Genomic DNA, 24,130 nt, shown 5'->3' on the forward strand with positions numbered 1-24,130 from the left:
AGCAGCACCCCATAATACACAATGCCCACCGCAGTAGCACCCCTTTTACAATGACCACAGTAGTAGTGCTCCGTATGCAATGTCCACTGTAATCGTATTGCCCACAGTGGTAGTGCCCCTTATATAGAGCCCATAGTAGTGGTGCCCCTTATACAATGCCACCAGTTGTAGTGCCCCTTATGTCCCCAGGAGTGATGCCCCTTATGAAGTGCCCCCTTTACAATGCCCTCATTAGTAATGCCCTTAATGGTAATGCCCCTGTGTAGTATTGCCCCCAGTAGTAATGTTGACTGTAGTAATGACCCCAGTTGTTTAGCCCCCTGTAGTTTAGCCCCCAGTGGTTATGCCCCTGCAGTTATGACCCCAGTAGTTTACCCCCACTTTAGTTTAGCCTCCCAGTGGTAATGCCCCCAGTAGTTTAGTCCATGTATTTTAGTCCTCATGTAGTTTGCCCCATGTAGTTTAGCCCCCATTGGTAATGCCCCCTGTAGTTTAGCCCCTGCAGTTATGCCCCCAGTAGTTTAGCCCCTGTAATTTAGCCCCATGTAGTTTGCCCCAAGTAGTAATGCCCCCAGTAGTTTAGCCCCTGTAGTTATGCCCCCTTGTAGTTTAGCCCCCCTGTAGTAATGCCACCAGTAGTAATGCCCCCGTAGTAATGCCCCCAGTAGTAATGCACCCCTTTAGCTTGCCCCCAGTAGTAATGCCCCCAGTAGTTTATCCCCCTTGTAGTTTGCCCCCTTGTAGTTTAGGCCCCAGTAGTAATGCCCCCTGTAGATTGCCTCCTTGTAGTTTAGCCCCAAGTAGTAATGCCCCCAGTAGTTTAGCCCCTGTAGTTAAGTCCCCAGTAGTTTGCCCCAAGTAGTAATGCCCCCTGTAGCTATGTCCCCAGTAGTAATGTGCCTCTGTAGTTTGCCCCCAGTAGCTTGCCCCAAGTAGTAATGCCCCCAGTAGTTTAGCCCCCAAATAGTAATGCCCCCATTAGTTTAGCCCCTGTAGTTATGCCCCATAGTTTGCCCCCAGTAGTAATGCGCCCCTGTAGTTTGCCCCCCAGTAGTTTACCCCTTGTAGTTTGCCCCCAGTGGATAGCCCCCTGTAGCATGCCCCCAGTAGTTTACCCCTTGTAGTTTGCCCCCAGTAGTTTACCCCTTGAAGTTTGCCCCCAGTGGTTAGCCCCCTGTAGCTTGCCCCCAGTAGTTTGCCCCCGTGTAGCTTGCCCCCAGTAGACGTGCCGCTAACACACTTAAAAAAAATAAAACTAAACACCATACTTACCAAGCCCCGCTCCTGCGTCCAACCGCTGTGATCCTCCTGGCGTCCGGCTCCCCAGCACTATGAGAGAGACGTCATGACGTCTCTCCCATAGCGCGCACTGACAGAGCCGGAAGCCGGAGTTCAGTAGTGAGCTCCTGCCGCCAGCTTCCGCTGTGGAGAGAGAGCCGGGCGCCCGCAGGGAACACAATCTCAGCGGGCACCCGGCATCTCCCTGCGGCGCCGGCACACATCGGGTTAGGTGAGCCGGAGGAGGAGGATCTGCGTTCCGTCTCCAAGTGAAACTGACGGAACGCAGTTCTGCCCCGTTCCGGCTCACTTTAACCTAGTTGATCCTAGTTGCATCGTAGGGTGCAGTATTAGATTATCTGTGACATCGGCCAGCTGTGTGACCAATGGGATCATGCAAGCCGGCCGCCACAGGAGCTACCAAGAAGCTGTCAGAAAATCTCTGTCCTTGGACGGAGATCCTGGCCTCTTCCCTCCACATGCAACAGTGGAGATATGGGCATTTTGAAAAATGGAGGCCGTCACCACCCCATCCCTAAATGGCATCAGATTGTCTATCACTGACAGCCTGATGCCGTTAGCGACTGACGTTGCAACTGGTGCATGCACAAAGTACCGGATATCACTACTCTGTGGAATGCGCTTCTACAACAGCCGGACCTGAATCAAGCCCACTATGCTGTATTTCTACCCAAAATCTTTATTGCGTTTTAATATATTCATTTTTTTAAATCTTTTATGGCATTCTATGTGCAAAATATATTTGCTGATAGAACAGCTTTGAGATATTCCTGGTGTTTTTTTTTTAATTTGTTGTATATTATTTGTAGCACTTTCTACAGTTTATATTATCATATTTTTTTGTGTTGCTGAGATTATGGAAAGCACTTTAGATACAGGTATTTTTAGGCGCTCTTATCCATATACCTGGCCACAACATATGTGTGTAGATTACACAGGCATATTCAATAACGGTTCAGGGCCACCTTTATTATAATGGCATTTTCATCAGACAGTACAACATACAAAAAAACTCTTACTTAAATACTGTAAGTGTCTCCTCCCACATGGACGCCAATCACTGGAACTGGGTCCTCCCACCCGTCCTGCAGCACGTTTTAAGTGATGTAATCACGGCACACACCTCACCTGGACAGGCCAGCGCATCACTGCTACACTCCCACGTTACTGCAGTGATACATACTGTATAACAACTCTTACCGCTGCAAATACAAGAATATATAAGACAGTAAAACATAAATACATAAGATTAATATTTAGAAATCTTTATATGTAAATCCTTATATGAAAACATCACGATATATATTTATTATTCACACATGATAGGTCGCCAGTCAGTACACATACATAACAACCCTTCGTCTTATTGGACTAGATTATTGGCTCACGGTTTAAAACATACATAAACCATTATTAGTACCCAAGGGTCAATTTAAATAATAGGAAAAATAACAATGGCCCTCATTCCGAGTTGATCGCTCGCTAGCTGCTTTTAGCAGCAGTGCAAACGCTAGGCCGCCGCCCTCTGGGAGTGTATCTTAGCTTAGCAGAAGTGCGAACGAAAGGTTAGCAGAACTGCACAGGAAAAATTTCATGCCGTTTCTGAGTAGCTCCAGACCTACTCCTATCTTGCGGTGACTGCAGTCTGTTTAGGTCCTGGTTTGACGTCACAAACACGCCCTGCGTTCGGCCAGCCACTCCCCCGTTTCTCCAGTCACTCCTGCATTTTTGCCTGGCACGCCTGCGTTTTTTAGCACACTCCCTGAAAACGCTGAGTTGCCGCTAAGAAACATCCACTTCCTGTCAATCATACTACGAACACTCGAGTGACTGAAAAACGTCGCTCGAGCTTGGGTAAAATTACAAAGTTTTGTGTGAAAGTACTTAGCGCATGCGCAGAATTAACGCTTTTTCATTTGATCGCTGCGCTGCGGAAAACGGCAGCGAGCGATCAACTCGGAATGAGGGCCAATATCAGATACATTCCGATGTACAGCCCTTTAATTGTTGGAACCAATTAAGACCCATATGTTTCGTTTAACCCCTTAGGGCTCTGACCTGCCCAGGTGAGGTGTGTGCTGTGATTACATCATTTATGACGTGTAGCCGAACGAGTGGGAGATCCCGGTTCCAGTGATTGGCATCCATGTGGGAGAGACACTTATTTAGGTAAGAGTTTTTTGTATGTTGAACTGTCTGATAAAAGTGACACATTTTGTCCAGGAGTGCCGCACTTGGGGTATCGCTACATACATATAATAATATAATTTACACCTGGTGCCTTCCTCCTTGCCGAATCCTGTCAGGGATGCAGCATTTATCAATGGCATAAGGCACACTCACGGCGACTTGAAGATAACAGCACGAGACCCAAGTTCACTGATCGACATTTCAAAACCTTTATTTCGTTTTTTTCATCAATTGTTGTATGTTGTGTATACTTGTTAGTTAATTATTGTGCATATTTAATTCTAGTTTCTATGGTGATAGATTTTGTTTTATACACGTAATCTGCTTTGAGTCAGTAGACTCGTCCTTGCTGATTCACGTCAGCGGAATCCCAGACCTCTGGGCGGTATGGAAGTTTGCACATGGTGTCATATTTGTTATAAAGGTAAGCTGTATTATGCATTTTTTTATGCCTGACGCTGGTAGAAAAAAACTGAAACATCGCTTACATTATGGGATGATGCCCCATTTATTGGTATGCTAAGACCTATGAGTGCTGCCTGCTTTATCTACATATATATATATATATATATATATATATATATTTATATATATATACTGTGACAAGGATCACTCAGATGAAAATTTTCTGTGTTTATTTGGAACAGCAGGTCAGCACACATCAAGTTACATCCATATGCAGTCAGTGTTACAGGCAGTAGCATACAGGCACTTTCAGCATAGCAGACTCTTGATAGGCTCCAGTGGTCCCTAGTCTAACCCTCACACCCCGGCCTATCACCTGGACACTAACTGCCATCAGGAGCAAGGCGACTTTGCTCTTGAAACCCTTATATCAGGAAATCCCAGGTGCTGCTGATCACACACCTGGGATTCTGCTACTGCTACCAAAACCTGGTCTGGATTCTCCACATTACCTTCACATGGAAACATGCTGTCTCTGCCACACTCCTCCCCCCTTAGCTTCAACCACCCTGGTGAAGCTATACTATTTTCAGGCGAGTTCTCTGCCTCGCCCACCCCCACCGGTGTCATCCGCCAAGGTACACCACCTTCCACCACCTTCCAGAGGTCACCCACCTCACCTTCTTCCTCCTCCCCTAGCTTCACCATAGGGTTGCTTGGAAGAACAGGACCTACAAACCTCCTGGAAAGGGCATCGGCATTGAGGTGCTGTTTCCCCGGCCGATGCCTCACCTGAAACTTAAATGGCTGCAAAGCCAAAAACCAACGGGTCACACGAGCATTCACCTCTTTGTATGCATCCACTGTAAGGGTGCATGATCTGTGACCAACAAAACCTCTCGTCCCAATAAATAATACCTTAATGACTCAACTACCCATTTAATGGCCAAGCACTCCTGCTTTACAGTTGAGTACCTGCGCTCCCTGGGCAATAATTTACGGCTCTGGTAGTGGATGGGCTTTTCCTCTCCATCTACCTCTTGGGATAGGACTGCTCCTAATCCTGTCCCAGAGGAATCTGTTTGTAACACAAATTGCTATTTAAAGTCAGGAGCTTGCAAGACAGGTTCAGTACACAAAGCTCGTCTTAAATCCTGCCAGCAGTTTCCACTGGTCTAGACCATGTTATCTTGTCTGGGAACTGTTTTTTAAGACATTCGGTTAGTGGAGCCGCTCTAGCGGCGAAATCTCGAATGAACCTGCGATAATATCCGACCAAACCGAGAAATGTCCTAAGTTGTGATTTATATTTAGGTCTAGACCAGATGAGGACTGCTTCTACCTTACTAGGCTGAGGTTTAACCTGTCCTCTGCCCACAATGTACCCCAAATACTTGTCCTCAATCTTACCAATGGTACATTTCTCAGAGTTAGCTGTAAACCTGTGTGCCCGTAGAGATTGTAAAATGGCTTCTAGCTTTGGTAGGTGTGACTCCCAGTCAGAGCTGAAAATAACAATGTCATCTAAATAAGCAGTCGCATATTCCCTGTGGGGCCGCAGCAACTTATTCATAGCTCTCTGGAAGGTTGCTGGGGCACCATGTAAACCAAATGGGAGCATTTTATAGTGGAATAAGCCTTCTGGGGTAGAGAAGGCTGTTTTTGCCTTAGCAGCTTCTGTTAATGAAATCTGCCAATAACCTTTTGTCAAATCAAGTGTAGTGAGATATTGACTATTGGCTACATTTTCTACCAACTCATCAACCCGGGCCATAGGGTAATAATCAAACTGGGACACTTGTTTAATTTACTGAAAAGAATTGCAGAAACGTAAGGCACATGAAGGCTTCGGTACCAGGACAATTGGATTATTCCACTCACTGGTGGATTCCTCTATAACCCCTAGGCGTAACATCTCTTCCACCTCCTGCTTTACTGCTGCCCTCTTCGCTTTGGGTATGCGATATGGCCTCTGTTTAATGACCACCCCGGGTGGAGTCACAACATCATGTTGGATAATCTGTGTCTTTCCCGGAATGGCAGAAAACACATCTTGGTAGCGTTTCATCAAGTTCACCACTTCTTGTTTCTGTTCAGGAGTAAGCGTGACTTCCATGGGTACCTGGCATTCTGAAATCTTCTTAGCTACCAAAGTGGGCCGATTGGCAGTTTCCTTCCAGGGTTTTAACATGGTAGACTTGTACCTCCCTCCTTCTACCCTCCTGTCAGACCCTGTAATTGACTGGTCCCACTGCCTCGATGATCTCATAGGGGCCCCACCATTGTGCATACATCTTGCTTTCTGTGGTGGGCACCAGCAGTAACACTTTATCTCCCTGATTAAAGGACCGGTTAACTGAGGTGACGTCATACCTCTGTTTCTGACGTTGTTGGGCCCTTTCCATGTGTTCGTTCAGTAGTGGCGCAATCTGCCTTAGACGGCCGTATAACTGGGCCACAAACTGAACGACGTTAGGGTCCTGGCATGGTTGTTCTTCCCACCCTTCTTTTAAGAGATCTAGAATTCCTCTGGGCTGTCTCCCATAGAGGAGATCAAAGGGACTAAACCCGCAAACATCAAGTAAGGTAGGAGCATATCCCAACTCTCGTTTTTCTTGTGACACTGCCCTCTTTATCATTTGCTTAAAGGTTTTATTAAATCTTTCTACCAGGCCATCTGTCTGCGGGTGGTACACCGAGGTGGTAATCCTGTCTACGTTTAGCAACTGACATAAATCTTTCATGAGTTTAGACACGAAAGGTGTACCTTGATCCGTTAGGCCCTCTTTCGGTATTCCTAACTGGGTATACATGGTTAGTACTTCTCTGGCAATAGTGCTAGATTTCATATTGCGCAGGGGTATAGCCTCTGGGTACCTGGTGGCATAATCAACTACCACCAATATGTATTGCCATCAGGAGCAAGGTGACTCTGCCCTGGAAACCCTTATATCAGGAAATCCCAGGTGCTGCTGATCACACACCTGGGATTCTGCTACTGCTTCCAAAACCTGGTCTGGATCCTTCACATTACTTTCACATGGATACATGCTGTCTCTGCCACAATACACACATACACACACACACACACACGGGCCATAGTAAGTGTCTTGCCAAGGGCCCCATGTGGCCTTAATCTGGCTCTGTGTTTCCCCCAAAAGTGAGATCAAAATTTGGTTTAGATAGTAGTGGTACCCAGTAAGTAGTTCTTCTTGACAGACTGTCTACCTAATAAATCAGATTTTATCAGCAACAATAGTTCAGTGTTGGTTTATTTCACAATCAAAATCCAGGTAAATCAACTGTACAGATTGGTAAAATAGCAGCGTTTCCAAAGAAAAACGTTTAGACCTATTTTACAGTGCTGCCCGCTTTGTCAAAAAGTGTCACATCAATAAGCATTCAGTTGTACTGGGGAGTCATATACAGAGGTGTCCTCATACAGCTAGTCTTAATACTCCATATGGTGTGTTTGAGCTGCTTGGAGTGAAGCACCTCTCAAACTGTACTAGAGATGCTGGACTGCGACTTCAACGGCACAGGAGTTATGGGGGTCATTCCAAGTTGATCGCACGCTGCAACTTTTTGCAGCCTGTGCGATCAACTAGATACCGCCTATGGGGGAGGTGTTTTTTTTTGCATAGCAAGGCTGTGATGATGATCGCTTGTGCAGCCCTGCTATGCAAAAAAGTTTTATGCAGGACAATACCAGGGTATGAGTTACTTACCCTGTGCGATGAATCCAACGTTGATGGTCCCGGATTTGGCGTCAGACATCTGCCCTCCAAACGCCTGGACATGCCTGCGTTCGCCACACCACTCCCAGAAAACTGTCAGTTGACGCCCCGGTACACCTTCCTCCTGTCAATCTTCTTGCAGTCGCCGCTGCGACTGCTTCCGTTACCCGGCAACAACTTGCCTGCGCAATGCGGCCGCAGCGTAGTTCCAACCCGATCACACGGCTGCGACGAAGCGCAGCGTGCGATCGGATCGGAATGACCCCATATGTTTAAAGCTGTACAAAGTCACAGATGGAGCACCATGAAACTTGTGGTGAGATAAAGGTGCGGCCCCTACATAGTAGCACTTCATATACAGATTCAGGCTCCTTCATACACAGATGTACAAATGTTTCATCAAATTGATCAGTGCAATGTAGCAAAGTAGTTTTGTTGCTTCTAGCTAAATAGTTTGTGTGAATGTGAGCGGAAAAAAAATACTCGGCACAGCCAAGTGGGACCTCGCCCGCTGTGGTGTATGAGGACACATCTGTACTGTACAAAACGTTCAAATAAAACGTTCAAATAAAATAATGGATTTTGGGGGTAATTCCAAGTTGATCGCAGCAGGAAAATTTTTAGCAGTTGGGCAAAACCATGTGCACTGCAGGGGAGGCAGATATAACATTTGCAGAGAGAGTTAGATTTGGGTGGGTTATTTTGTTTCTGTGCAGGGTAAATACTGGCTGCTTTATTTTTACACTGCAATTTAGATTGCAGATTGAACTCACCACACCCAAATCTATCTCTCTCTGCACATGTTATATCTGCCTCCCCCGCAGTGCACATGGTTTTGCCCAACTGCTAACAAAGTTCCTGCTGCGATCAACTCAGAATCACCCCCTTTAACAGAAAAAGGATTTTGATAGAAAAACAGGTTTATTCAGGATAGCATTACAAATTACTTGGAGAAGATGTATTCTGTATAACAAAGAGTCAGAAATGGACACAGTATAATTATGAACAGCAAAGCATATCCCTATTTCATTAAAACGATATCTTATTAAAAATCAGACATAAATAAAGAAAAATGCAAAATAAGATCACATCACTATACATGTACATACTGCAATTTCATGAAACACGCACATTCATATATTCACAATCAGATGGAAAGAGTTACATAAAATAATTCTTACTTAATAAAATGGTTGCTAAAAAGGGTTAAAAATCATGGTGCTTAAAATATGGTGTATCTGCGAAAACTGTATACGGTATAATGCCTTATGGACAATCAATATGTCATTCTGGTAAAGGCAATGAACAATTATGTGACTCTAAGCACCTAACATAGTATCTGACATAATGCAAAACTGTTAATGTTAGTCATTCCCTGTATCTAAGCATAAATAGTCTAGTGATGGCATCCTAAAAGGGGGTACTCACTGAGTGATCACTGCTTAAAATCTAAGCAATCTGACTAGATTGCTTAGATTTTAAGCATGATCTCTCCGTGTGGTGCTAGATTGGCCTGCATGCAGGCTCAATCTAGCAGGTCGCTCATTTCACCCGCTGGGTGAAATGTGCACCCACCCCCGTCTCTCCCTGCACGCTCAGCACACATCGCACTGTGCTGAGCGTGGGGAGAGATGTGTGCTGAGCGGTTCGCTCAGCACACATCTCTCCCCAAATTGGCCGTGAATACGGCCCTTAAGGATGTTCAAAAAGTGCTCTAATAGCTGATATAAGATCTGACAGGGTGTACTTACAGAGCTGTAGATAGTGCCGTGCTCCAGACAAATAGGCCCATAAAGTGCAACATGTACAGTAGTAAATATCAGCAGTGCAGCACCGCGGTAATTGATAGAGTGGCAGTGGGAAGAGCCGTGTCTCCTTTGTGTCAGTAAGTTGATCGCTGATAGGGAAAAGGCTCAGTATGGATCATGGAATGTATGGTTTCACTGACAAGATGAGGCAGCTCAATAATCACTATGTTACTGAGAAGTATTTTAGAGTGAATGCGAAATAGACAGCCTGAAATAGATAAACCCATCTCTGTAACTTACAGTAATTCATTTTGGGGGTCATTCCGAGTTGTTCGCTCTGTATTTTTTTCTCGCAACGGAGCGATTAGTCGCTAATGCGCATGCGCAATGTCCGCAGTGCGACTGCGCCAAGTAAATTTGCTATGCAGTTAGGTTTTTTACTCACGGCATTACGAGGTTTTTTCTTCGTTCTGGTGATCGTAATGTGATTGACAGGAAGTGGGTGTTTCTGGGCGGAAACTGGACGTTTTATGGGTGTGTGTGAAAAAACGCTACCGTTTCTGGGAAAAACGCGGGAGTGGCTGGAGAAACGAAGGAGTGTCTGGGCGAACGCTGGGTGTGTTTGTGACGTCAAACCAGGAACGAAACTGACTGAACTGATCGCAGATGCCGAGTAAGTCTGGAGCTACTCAGAAACTGCTAAGAAGTGTCTATTCGCAATTCTGCTAATCTTTCGTTCGCAATTTTGATAAGCTAAGATTCACTCCCAGTAGGCGGCGGCTTAGCGTGTGCAAAGCTGCTAAAAGCAGCTTGCGAGCGAACAACTCGGAATGACCCCCTTTGTACGAGCTTCTCGATATGGGTACCTACAGATGTGTCCACTTACATCTTTGCTTTTTTACAAATTTGGCACAACATGCAAAACACGGCTAAGCTGTTTTTCACGAGTAGCGAGTGGATGAATTTTAAAAATTTTGGTGGCCATAATAGAATATGTATAAAGTAACATATTAAAGAAGCAAATTAAGAAAAATCACAAGACATGGCTAAATCTCTGAGTCTATGGCATGCAAAACTGTGCCATACATGGCTACTTGGCGGGATATAGCAAAGATGTATGTGGACCTCACTAAGTTAGTGAGTTTCAATAAATTGGTTAGTTATTAATTATATGTTTGTTTATTAAAGTTAACAACGTTTTGGACCACACAGGTCCCATCTCAAGTAAAGCAAAAATAATTATATATATATATATATATATATATATATATATATAGTGAATACAGTGAGAGGTCACAATTTCTATGTACATACTGTATATACTGTATACAGTATATTTTTGAAAGACGTGCATCACATATAAGATATACACTGTATATATATATATATATATATATATATATATAACCTCCCTTTTAAAAAAATCAAATGCAAACATGCTGTAATGTGATATCACGCAGCCCACCAAGAACCTTTGCAATCTGGTATGTTAGCAGCGGGTCGCGCTGGCTCCCGGACGTTGGTAGGCAACAGGGCCGGCGCGTCACTTCCACCGCTAACTCCCTGCTCCCGGCCGGTTGCCTAGCAACCGAAGACGCCGGGCGGCCGCTCGGCAATGCAGTCCCGGCTGTTACTAAGCAGCCGGGACGCCACACGCTGCGCGCCAGCTAACAGCTGGCTAATTTAGGTCAGGGGCTGGGCTGCCTGCTGATTGGGCCACAGGGGCTTTTTTTATGGGAGCCAGATTAGCACAGCCCTGCCGGTGATAGCTTCTTGTTGAGCTGCTTCCTGCCTTGGAGTGATCCTGTTTCCCTGTGATCCTGTTGTCCTGAGTCTGCTATCGGTGACGATCCAGCCTTCCAGTCCTGTGTGCCAGTGTCTGCAGCTGTGGGGTTCCTGTTCACCTGAGTGAACCTGTTTCGGTGTTGTGAGTAGCGGAATTGCCGCACCTTACGGCCTTGGCCGTATCACTCTCTCAGTTTTACTTTGACCATTTTCTGCGGAGGTTTCCGCTTTACGCTGTCCTCGGCGAGATACGATAGGTGTCGTGTTTGGCGTCGGGACAGCATCGCCTTTGTTACTGTTTGTCTTGGTGGCCGTGCTGTACATACCTTTGTTACTGTTTGTTTTGGCGGCCGCGCTACACATACCTTTTGTTGTAGTTTCCAGTAGCCTTCTCCTACCTCCTGTGTTTCCATTTAGTTAGAGGTTCCCCTTGTTCTAGCCACGTCTCGGTTTACGCCTTGTCTCAAACTAAGACCGGCGGGCATCGGAGTTGGGCAGACCTAATCCGCCCTTCAAACGCGGCTGCCGTTGGCCCAAGCAAACATAGTCTTGCAGGCGTAGACTGATCACGTAGGCGAGACAACGGAGTCACGGTTCTGTAGGGGTTGCTGCTGAACTCCTGTTCCTACCGCAGCATCACATTCCTGCACTTGGGGCTCTTCCGCCCAGTCTCTGGAGTACCAAGTACAGGGAACGTAACATGGTGGACAACTATGCAATAGATAGCACCTATCCTTGTGTATCAATGCCAATATCCCTATAGATTGTAAGCTTGCAAGCTGGGCCTTCCTACCTCCATGACACAGTTTTGTTTTATCATTCTGTCCTGTTGTAAAGCGCAATGGAATTTGCTGCACTTTATAAGAAACTGTTAATAAATAATAATGCTTTATTGCTGCTGTCTGATTAGAAATATCACTGTAGTAATGTGAAATGACTGAAGTAGCCACATTACTATAGTACTAGCATACTGTAATACCCCTTTCAGACTGACAAAAATTTCCCGGGTTATTGCACATGAACGCGCATCAACCCGGGAAATTGCTCAGTGTGACCAGGGTTGAATCCGTGATCGTCCCGGGATGCAGTGTAGTGTGAATTGGCCCAACCCGGTACTCAGTACCCGGGACTGTTAAAAGGCCTCTCATTGGAGCTTCCCCGGGCTCAGAAAAGATGATGTCATCATCCAGAGCCCGGGAAAGCATCCAGGAAGCAGAGGAGACAGTCATGGCGACCTGGACAGATCAGGAGGTGAGAGAGCTGCTCACCATAAGGGATGAGGAGGAGATTAAAACCAGATCACAGGCACAGTGAAGGATGCAGTCATTTATAAACATATTGCAAAGCTGCTTGAAGCAAGAGGCAACAGCAAGTTGTAAATAAAATGAAGACTCTAAAGAAGCAGTTCTTGAAGGTGCATGACAACAACCGTAAAAAGAGTGGGGCTGGCAGGATCGACTGGCAATACTATGATATCTGCGCAAATGTCTTTGGACACACCGCTATCTGCAATCCTGTGAGTCTGTCTTCAAGTTCACAGTACACTGCTACAGAAGACAGTCGTGGTCCTGAAGGTACACAGACATCCAGTGAAGTCTGCCCGCCATCACCGCTGTTAATTGAGGACACACCTGAGAACAGTGAACATGAACATGACACATCCACCCACCTGTCCACGCATACATCTAGCCATGATGACAGCATAACTGACACCATTGATGAGGTCGTGGAAGCTCAGTCCAGTGACAGTGGGAATGTGCAAAGTGCCGTCGCCGTCACCCCAATTTTGCAGAAAAACAGTAAGTATACTTTTTCAGTTTTAAACACACATAGGGTTAAATATGAGCCAGTGTTAAAGGTGGGTGGCCAATTTCTCCACTGCTGCACTTCCCCAATTTTTTCACATGTGGTGACGGGGGTACTATGAGTGGCCGGTGTGCCGGCAGCGGGGCGAGCGCAATGAACCCCTTACGGGCTCGCTGCGCTCTGGACCACAATGATCGGTTGGTCCCCGTGTTCAGTCTCAGGATGGTACTAATTCTGGATGATATGAGGCCTCTCCTGCGCAAATACTGGCGGCGACTGGCAGCCCTCTCCACCATAAATTGCGCCCTCCTCCTCCTCATAAAATATATGTGCAGTATACTGCACAGTGTGACAAGCTGCATCATGCTCTCACTGGCTGCATTAAACATCTGTAAAGCAGAAAGAATCATGAGCTCCGGCATACACACTGGTACTCCGTTGGCCATGACTGCAGCAATGCTGTGAGAAGGCCCCACCCCTCCCTTTGCTTTCCTATTGTGACCTCATCTATGTGAGCCAGGCCAGAAAATTTTTCATTTCTAATGACATACATATGTATTTGCAGGGATTTCCCGGGATCAGTGTGAATGGGACTGTCCCGGGTCGATCCCAGGTCTAAGCGCAGTCGGAAAGGGGTCAATCCCGGGATACATCCCGGAACACATTCCCGGGTGTGACCCGGCTCTGTCAGTCTGAAAGGGGTATAACTTAGAGAGATCTTAATCATCAAAAATTATTGTTTTGCTCCAGGGATCAAGCACCTGCTAGTGGCGTTAAACAGGTGCATCTTTCTTGTTGATGCATTTTGGAATAGTGATAATTTCATAGTTCATTAAATATTCCTGGTGTTTACAGGCAAACTGGCATGGTTCCGGTCAAAGGGAAACCACCCCGACGATCGGCTCGATTGCCCGCCGTTCTGATGTGTAGCCGGCTTATGCTGCACAGTACGATCTGCACAGATACTTTATTGCCATCACAAGGTTAAGGTTTTGACTCCAGTTTTTCAAAAGGATTTGCATGGCAGTATAGGCTGACAAACACAGCAACATCTGATGTAAGCCCTGCACTAAGTATTCTCAGAGACACTTTTGGTGTATGGTTATTCTGGGAATAATATGGTTATTCTTGGAATAATGGTATTTTTTGCTACTTTGCTATGTACATTACAGAATAATAATAAAATTGCATACTAAGTTACTATGTACTCCGTGAAAAATGAGATTACAGTATAGAGATTAATATGCAATATAATTAAAAGCACATGGGAATAAGGTCTAAACTGAAAGGAAATAAAACCCTCTACAATGACATTGCGATCTAAAGTTGCTCTAAAGTACGTGGACAAAACTTCTATTAAAAATGAAAGCTCTTTCATATGCTTTGAAGTTGAACTTGTGCCGGTGTGCTCACTGCTCAGCGTAAATTTCAAATGCATTGCAAATGCAAATATTTCACAGAACAGTTCTGGAAATTGTATTCCTCCTTAGTCTTGCAGCATGACAATGGCCGAAGAAGAAGAAATTTGCTTCCTGGCCAGAAACTGAAATGTGTCATGTCCAGAAGTGAACAATTTATGGCCACAAATGTGTTGAAGCAGTTGTGAATGTGTCAGAATACTTTACAACCAGGTTATGTGCAGCATAAATCCACAGGTGTAGGAAACATGTGGTTGAAGTCATTGCAGGGACAGGGAATGCTGGATCAATTTGTGTGTTAAAGAAACTGATGAGACATATTTGTGATATTTATTGAATCTTCCTTTAAATGTCATTGAATTGTATTTTAGGCCAATTCATTCATACAGATATTTAAAAAGATGAATTGTAGGCATGTATTATTATGTCAATTCTACAGCTGCAAGCTGGGTCAGTCATTTGGGCCGTGTCCGCAATAACTGTGATGAAAGCTTCTTTATTGGAGATGTCTTTTTTTTTTTTTTTTTCAAAGATTCATGCACATGAAAACATATGTACCAAGCATAATATTGCAGAGAATTGTTGTGTTTCCTGTGCACTTCCTGGTGGCCTCACATTTGTTTCAAAATAATAGAACCATGTAATATAGACATTTATTGGATACATTTGTATCTCCTTACTTGTGAGTCTGCTCGCTCTTTTTATTTATTCTTTAGTGACATGTGAGGCGGAACTCCGGGAGGCAATGGAGTTGGGTGCCGCCGGTCTACTGCCCTAAAGAGGGCACCTCGCCTCCATTGTCACCAGGTCTGTGCCGGCTGCAATGAGTCAGACTGACTCATGCCTGTAAGCCCGCCGACCATAAGGTCCCTCCAGCACTCACCCCTTGTGCGCGACTGCAGTGGCTGTAGGAGTTGTAAGAGGAGCTGCTGCTGCGGTAGGGGGGGGACACATGCGAGGCACCGCATACGCGCACACTATTCATTGCCGCAGCTGACCGAGTGGATCTCGACTAGGACGGCTTGCTGAATCTACTGCAGGGGGAGCCGCAGCGCCAGCAAGCAGCTCTTCTCCTGAAGTAACTTCCTATGGGGCTTTGACTTTGAGAGCTGTGCGACACACTCTTCCTCCGTGCTGGTCCGCAGGTAAGACAGCGCTCAAACTGTATGGCGGATTCAGTGGTGCTGGAGCCCGGGCAGGTGCTGGTGTATGTGTATGGGGTGAGGTGTCTATTATAAATGATTGTGGTGGCTTATATTTGCTAGGTGAGGGAGGGGGATTGGTGGGTAAGTATGTATATGTGGGGGTGGAGCAGAGGGATCTACAATAGATGACTGCTGCCTATATTTGCTGGGATGAAGGTACTGGGGTGTGTGTGTGGTGGTGGTGGTGGTCTATAATAAATGATTGCAACAGCCAATATTTGCTGGAGGGGGGCTATAATGATTGCAGCAGCCTATATTTTCTGTAGTGCACATGTGTGTGGGGGACATATGCATGTGTGTAATATATACTGAGTGTGTATACATGTGTGTATATATATATATATATATATATATATATAAATTTAGACACACATATAAGCATATATATATGTGTGTCTATTACTGTACACACACACACATGGAAACACCCCCCCCCATAAAAATCCTGCGTTTGCCACTGCGAGGCGGTGTTGTGATTAGAAGAGGTGAAACCACACTTGCCTCGGATTCACTCTGGTCTGCCCCCCTGCTGTCTGAACTCTGTTGCTTCATCTGCCCCCCCCCCCTTCTTGTTAAGCCCAATTGGATCCCTCCCAGCACCCCTCCCCCCCACCCTCCCGGCAGCACTCGTCAGCCCATGCATGCACAGATAGGATTCCGGGTCATTAGCCTTGAAGTCCTATCATCTCAAAGAGCAGCTCTTACCGCAAGAGCTGTCCTTTGGAATTTTCTTCAAGCATACGCCAATATGCTTGCGAAGAATGGCGGGACATATATATAGTTGGCAAGATAACTGTTGGTGCCCCCCACCCCTGTAATGCATTGTATGCATTAAAAATATGCTGAATTACCCAGCCGCCTATAACCTTCTCTCTTTCTCCCTCTCTCTCTCTCTCTCTCTCTCTCTCTCTATATATATATATATATATATAAAGGGGTGGGGGGCATCAATATTTATCTTGCCTCCGGGCGTCTTGGACAAACTTACACCACTGGTGTGGTGAGTTGAATGGCTGGGGAGGCACACATGGGGATGAGTCTGAATGTTGGGAATCTGTCTCACCCCCTACTTATACCACTTTTACACTAAATATTGCAGGTTGCAGCCAGGAGCCTGACACAGGTGCTACCCTGCTGTGACCCACTTCAGGCCCCTTTTACACTGCCGTCTCCAAACCGACATATTGTCGAGTTGGTGACGTTGCTGATGACTTGGCGGGGGCGGCGCTTGGAGATCACATGATCTCTAAGAGCCGTCTGTCCATTCACTGTGAACGGGAAACTGGGTCAATGTGATCCGGCTCCCATTTACACAGCACAGTTTGCCGGGTTGATCCCAAGTTCAACCCTGCAAGCTACCCGAGTTGGAATACCAGGTCACTCGACCCGGATTATTCCTACTCGACCCTTTTATACCAACCAGCAACACGGGTTATGCACGTTCATATGCAATAACTTATGTTATATACTGGCGGTGTAAAAGGGGTATTACTGTACTGTCCCCTCACTACACTAAGCTACATTGTCCAGTGTCTGACTGTAGAGCTGTTGCTGCCTCATCTTCTCTCCCTGCAGCTCCAGGGTTCTCCACAAAGCTGGTGAGTGTTAGCTATAAAAAGGATTATAATAAACAAAGAAGATGTTTATGTTATCACCCTGCAATTTATCACTCTCCAAGGTTTGATAAATCTGTATGTGTAAAAACATAGCAAAGCCCCACGCCGACATTTATAATCAGTTGTAATTTTATAACCAAGGCAGCAAGTACAGATGAAACATAAGATGTCACGGGTTCCACCGTCTAAGGTTTCGAGTGACTCAGGTAGAGTAGGTGTAAGCAATGTACCCCCAGTTGCCAGCAATACATTTAGTTTCTCACAGAATCTTTGTCTATCTACATATATATATATATATATATACATACACACACACACACACACACACACACACACACACACACACTGTTTTTATAGAAATATTAATATTCCTAGACATATTAATTATTTTTCAATCAATTAAATTGTCATTGTTTTCTTTAAGTATAATTAGAAAATTGGAAAGTTTTTGTATATCTACAATAAGCACTGATGCATGAAGAAGTCCCAGAACTTGACTGAGGACTATTTACATATTTAACTTTAATTTAATATGGAAGTCTGGTTTACTCTTGCTGTTTACCTATTGCAGTGATGCGTAGGATAAGTTTGTACCTTCCTAGGGTATACCAAAATGCTTTACAAAACTTGAGACATGTTGTAGCTCTTCTGTAAATTGCAGTGTAACATAGTATCTAAGGTTGAAAAAAGACAATTGTCCATCGGGTTCAACCTATTTGTGGTCTCCTATGCACGATTATTTTTTATAAAATTTTGACTGAAGTTGCTGACTGCCGTTCCGATTAACCCCTCTTTTTTATAATAACCATAGTGCGTGACTATGCCCCGTAACCCTGGATATCCTTATCCATTAGGAATTTATCTAACCCATTCTTAAAGGTGTTGACTGAGTTGGCCATTACAACTCCCTCAGGCAGGGAATTCCAAACACGTATCGTCCTTACCGTAAAAAAGCCTTTACGCCATACTGTGTGGAATCTCCTCTAACCTGAGCGAGTGTCCATGAGTTCTCTGTGTTGATCTAACCAAAAACAGGTCCTGCGCAAGATCTGTATATTGTCCCCTTATATATTTGTAAATGTTGATCATGTCCCCTCTTAATCTCCTCTTTTCCAGTGTAAACATGCCTAGTCTTGCAAGCCTTTCCTCGTATTCCAGCGTCTCCATACCCTTAATTAGTTTGGTCGCCCGCCTTTGAACCTTTTCTAGGTCCAGGATATCCTTTTTGTAGTAAGGTGCCCAGAATTGTACACAGTATTCAAGGTGTGGCCTCACAAGTGATTTATATAACGGGAGTATAATACTCTCGTCCCTAGCATAAATTCGCCGTTTTATGCATGCTAAATTCTTATTAGCTTTTTTTGCTGCAGTCCTACTTTGGGTACTACTGCTTAGTTTGCTATCTATGAGGACACCTAAGTCCTTATCCAGTACAGAATCCCCTAATTTTACCCCATTTAGTAGGTAGGTGTTATTTTTGTTCTTGTTACCACAGTGCATTACCTTACACTTGTCTGTATTGAAGCGCATTCTCCATTTCGCTGCCCAATAGCTGCATTGATTTGTGTGCTACCAGCAAATGCGGTCAGGTATTTATCTATATGCAAATAATAAATAAATAAATAGCATTTACTCCACTTGCATCAAAATATGGATTATCCAGGTGTACAGTTGTGCTTTTAAGATGGAATGGCTTCTAAGTCTACTTTTTTCAAAATTTTAAGTATTAGTTCTCATAAAGGGGTTCATACAGGGACCGGCTCTACCATTAGGCAGCTGCACCACCATAGCTGCCCCTCATAGCCCTGATGCACCTCCTCCAGGTCCCTTGATTCCAGCACCAAGCAGCATCTAACTACAGTTCTGCACTCAGCAATTCTGCCACCTGCAAGGTGTACCATGCCAATGATGGGGGAAAACAAGAAAACTTAAGGTAGGTAGCCGATGGCGGTTTCTGCAGGACCACAGACAGTAATATAGTAACATAGTTGGTGAGGTTGAAAAAAGACAAGTTGTCCATCGAGCTCAACCTGAATTATATTATATTCCCTATTCTGTTTTGGTTAAAGGCTATGGGGTATATGCAATTCCGGGCGAATTGCGGCACTTTTTCGCCCTTTTTTAAATTCGACACAATTCAACCGTCGAATTCCGGCAGGTGGGTGCCGGAATTCAACATATTCAATAAAAAACGAATTTGACAGTCCCGCTGTCGAAAAAAGGTCCGATTTGACGGATTTTGATTAGATTTTTAAAAATGTTTAAAAAACGGTAAAAAACCCGAAAAAAAATTGCGTGGGGTCCCCCCTCCTAAGCATAACCAGCCTCAGGCTCTTTGAGCCGGTCCTGGTTGCCAAAATACGGGGTAAAAAATGACAGGGGATATCCCGTATTTTAACAACCAGCACCGGGCTCTGCGCCTGGTCCTGGTGCAAAAAATACGGGGGACAAAAAGAGTAGGGGTCCCCCATATTTTTTGGACCAGCACCGGGCTCCACTAGCTGGACAGAAAATGCCACAGCCGGGGGTCACTTTTATACAGCGCCCTGCGGCCATGGCATTAAATACCCAACTAGTCACCCCTGGCCGGGGTACCCTGGAGGACTGGGGACCCCTTCAATCAAGGGGTCCCCCCCCAGCCACCCAAGTGCCACGAAGTGGCGCTTCCTGATTGGCTGAAGGGACCTTTCTGTGACAGGAGTCACGGGGTTCTCTGCATTCGGGGAAAGGGGTCCCATGTGTAAACATGGGACCTCTTTCAGTCCGTGTGGTCCGGGTATTTGTTTTTTTGTTTTGCCAAGTACGTGGATTACAAATCACAGGACACTGGATTGAGGTGAGTATAATTTTATTCACAGGTACCCCGGATCGTCGGCGACATTGGAGACGTGGCAGTCGGCGGGTCAACATAGGTAAGTATGTATGTGTCGGCATGTATGAAATAAACTTTTACTTTCACGGTGTGTGTCTCCTGTTTTTATTTGGGTATTTTTTTTCCAGTAGAACTACAGGTACCAGCGGGCCCGTTTTTCCACCCGCATGCTGGTACTTGTGGTTCTCCAAGTACCAGCTTGTGGGGGAGGCTTGCTGGGACTTGTAGTTCTTCTGGAAAAAAACAATATTCGTGCATTTTACTCAAGGCTATCAGCCCCCCATCCGCAGCCCTTGGATGGGGGGACAGCCTCGGGCTTCACCCCTGGCCCTTGGGTGGCTGGGGGGGACCCCTTGATTGAAGGGGTCCCCACTCCTCCAGGGTACCCCGGCCAGGGGTGACTAGTTGGGTATTTAATGCCACGGCCGCAGGGCGCTGTATAAAAGTGACCCCCGGCTGTGGCATTATCTGTCCAGCTAGTGGAGCCCGGTGCTGGTCCAAAAAATACGGGGGACCCCTACTCTTTTTGTCCCCCGTATTTTTTACACCAGGACCAGGCGCAGAGCCCGGTGCTGGTTGTTAAAATACGGGGGATCCCCTGTCATTTTTTCCCCGTATTTTGGCAACCAGGACCAGCTCAAAGAGCCCGAGCCTGGTTATGCTTAGGAGGGGGGACCCCACGCAATTGTTTTTTGGGTTTTTTACCGTTTTTCCATTTAATTTAAAAAAAAAATATATATATATAAATAATACTTGTGCCTCCTAAATAGACAAACCAAGTACCTAATCCCTTCTAATATAAATAGATATGCTCTTACCAATAAAAAAAAAACACAAAAAAACATGTTTTAATTTTTTTTTATTAGATTCCGCCAGTAAAGTGTGGCGGGTTGAAAATGACGAATTTATTGTCTAAAAGCACTGTTGTCGAATTTACAATCTTCAATTGAATATACTTTTGTCGAAATGCCGCATTTGTACCATTGCAGAAATGTCGAATTTGACAAATGTCGAATTTCAAAAAGTCGAATTTGGAATGGCAGTTTTTTTGACGAAAAGTACTGTATTGCATTGTCGAATTATTATTTTTTGGGCGAAAAATGTCCCGTTTTTCGACATTTTCGGGAATTCGACCGCAATTGCATATACCCCTATATCCTCGGATATCTTTTTCTATTAGAAATTTATCTTACCCATTTTTAAACACATTGACTGAGTCCGCCATTACAATCTTCTCTGGCAGTAAATTCCATATCCGTATAGCCCTCACAGTGGAGAATCCCTTCCTGCCCTGAGTACAATATATCCTCTCCTCAAGCCTTAGTGGATGTCTGCATATTTTGTGTAGAGGTTGTCCCTTTATATATTTGTAAATATTAATTATATCTCCTCTTAGTCGTCTCATTTCTAATGTAAACATATCAAACCTACAAAGCCTCTCCTCATAGTCAAGCGTCTCCAAACCCTTAATCAATTTGGTGGCTCGCCTCTGAACCTTTTCAAGTTCTAATATGTCTCTTTTATAGTGTGGTGCCCAGAACTGTACACAGTATTCAAGATGCGGTCGTACCAATGATTTATACAGTGGCAGGATTACACTCTCCTCTTGCCTCAGTTCCCCTTTTTATACATGCTAATACCTTATTTGCCTTTGTTGCTGCACTTTGACATTGGGTACTGCGACTAGGTCTACTATCAATGAACCAACCCCAAATATTTTTCTAATACTGTTTCCCCTACAATTTCCCCATTTAATTTGTAGGATGCATGTTTATTCTTAGTCCCAAAGTGCAGAACTTTACATTTTTCAACATTAAACTTCATGCTCCATTTTGTTGCCCAAAATTCCAGTTTCAATAAGTCGCTCTGAAGAGATTCCACATCCACATCTAAATTGATTACCCTACCGATTTTAGTATCATCTGCAAAAATTGATACTATGCTTTCCTGTCCTTCTCCTAGATCAGTTATAAATATGTTAAACAATAGTGGCCCCAGCACAGAACCTTGCGGTATTCCACGGATTACTTTAGCCCAGGTGAAAAACATCCCATTAACCACCACCACTTGCTGTTCCCTGTTATCCAGCCATTTACTTACCCAAGTACAAATAGCGTTTCCTAGACCAAGCTCCCTTAATTTGAAAATCAGCCTCCTGTGAGGCACAGTGTCAAAAGCTTTTGCAAAATCCAGATAGACCACATTTACTGTATTATCCTGGTCAAGATTGTCGCTTATTTTCTCATAGAAGCTAACTAAATTAGTTTGATATGACCTATTTCTCACAAAACCATGCTGGTTCTTATTAATAACCCTGGAGGTCTCCAAATACTCCTCTGTGCTATCCCTTAGTATACTTTCCAAAAGTTTCCCCACAATAAATGTTAGACTTACCGGCCATAAATTACCAGGATGAAGTTTAATACCCTTTTTAAAAATTGGGACTATTAATAATGTTACTCACTGGTACAGACCTTACAGCCCAATGGGGGAGTTATATATATCGGATAGGGCACTGAGGCCAATTTCACATTTATGCGGAGTGTCTGTGAATATATATATATATATATATATATATATATATATGGAAACAAAGCTGGCACTCCGGATACTATGCAGTATCTGCCCCGGTGCCTTCAATTATCTGTATTGCAGCAGACAATGTAGGAGTCCAAAGGGAGCGGCACTCAGCGGGTCTTCAGTATAGGGAGAATAAATACACGGCGGAGTAACGCCTGGCAGAGGTTAACGTTTCAGTTTAATACATAAACTTTCGTCAGAACAAAGAAGCAGTGTAAAGTACATACCTTTATACCTTGAAATCACCATGTGAATCAGACAGCGTTGAAGCTGACCGCGGCGCCTTCCGGTAACGTCACGTGAGTGCGACGTGCGCTCTGCAGCGCCACATCCGGTCGGGCCGTAACTAGGAGACAGAATAAACAATACAACACCGTCACCATAACAACAGGATAGCGGATGTCAGGCTCCATAAGTAATACCGATAAAGTGAAAATCGCAATAAACATACCCATACATGTAATGCTTATTGATACTGTACAGTACATTACTTAGTTGCCAAGCTATAGATTATTGTACAGTAAAATTAATAAATACCGCACTTAGCCATAGCAGAATAAATCATCCAGGGAATGAATCCAGCGTGCCTCCAGCTGGATTAGTCTCCTTGGCGACAGATCAAGGAGACTACTCCAGCTGGAGGCACGCTGGATTCATTCCCTGGATATGTTGGTACCCAGGGGATTGAATGAACAATTGAATTGGAATTGTTTTCTTTAAACATGATTTATTCTGCTATGGCTAAGTGCGGTATTTATTAATTTTACTGTACAATAATCTATAGCTTGGCAACTAAGTAATGTACTGTACAGTATCAATAAGCATTACATGTATGGGTATGTTTATTGCGATTTTCACTTTATCGGTATTACTTATGGAGCCTGACATCCGCTATCCTGTTGTTATGGTGACGGTGTTGTATTGTTTATTCTGTCTCCTAGTTACGGCCCGACCGGATGTGGCGCTGCAGAGCGCACGTCGCACTCACGTGACCTTACCGGAAGGCGCCGCGGTCAGCTTCCACGCTGTCTGATTCACATGGTGATTTCAAGGTATAAAGGTATGTACTTTACACTGCTTCTTTGTTCTGACGAAAGTTTATGTATTAAACTGAAACGTTAACCTCTGCCAGGCGTTACTCCGCCGTGTATTTATTCTCCCTATATTGAAGACCCGCTGAGTGCCGCTCCCTTTGGACTCCTATATATATATATATATATATATATATATATATACTTGCAAATGTTGGATCGGCACTCTCCTGGAGACGAAGTATGTTGCTCTGGTGCCCTCTGGAGAAATTTCAAAGACTTTGTGGTACATCCAGACATCACAGGATTCGATTCAGTACCTATTTCCAACTTTTTAACCAAAGCAGCAGGCTGCTATAAATGCTTAGGCTGCGAGACCTGCAAAACAATGATTACGGGCTCAAAGTTTAAATCTACCTCTACTGGCACTTCCTATAA

The 24,130-nt window shown here is 44.6% G+C and overlaps 1 protein-coding gene across 2 annotated transcripts in view; it reads left to right on the forward strand.

Annotated features, from left to right (window-relative positions):
* The window catches only part of METTL4 (methyltransferase 4, N6-adenosine), a 576,485-nt gene that overhangs the window by 511,862 nt on the left and 40,493 nt on the right, over positions 1 to 24,130 (forward strand). For both annotated transcript variants that reach the window (XM_063923557.1, XM_063923556.1), the window contains exon 11: positions 3,349 to 3,468. The gene's annotated coding sequence lies outside the window, so the exon portion shown is untranslated. The remainder of the gene's footprint in view (positions 1 to 3,348; positions 3,469 to 24,130) is intronic.

This window comes from Pseudophryne corroboree, chromosome 5, assembly GCF_028390025.1.
Source record: "Pseudophryne corroboree isolate aPseCor3 chromosome 5, aPseCor3.hap2, whole genome shotgun sequence".
NCBI classification, from domain to species: Eukaryota; Metazoa; Chordata; class Amphibia; order Anura; family Myobatrachidae; genus Pseudophryne; species Pseudophryne corroboree.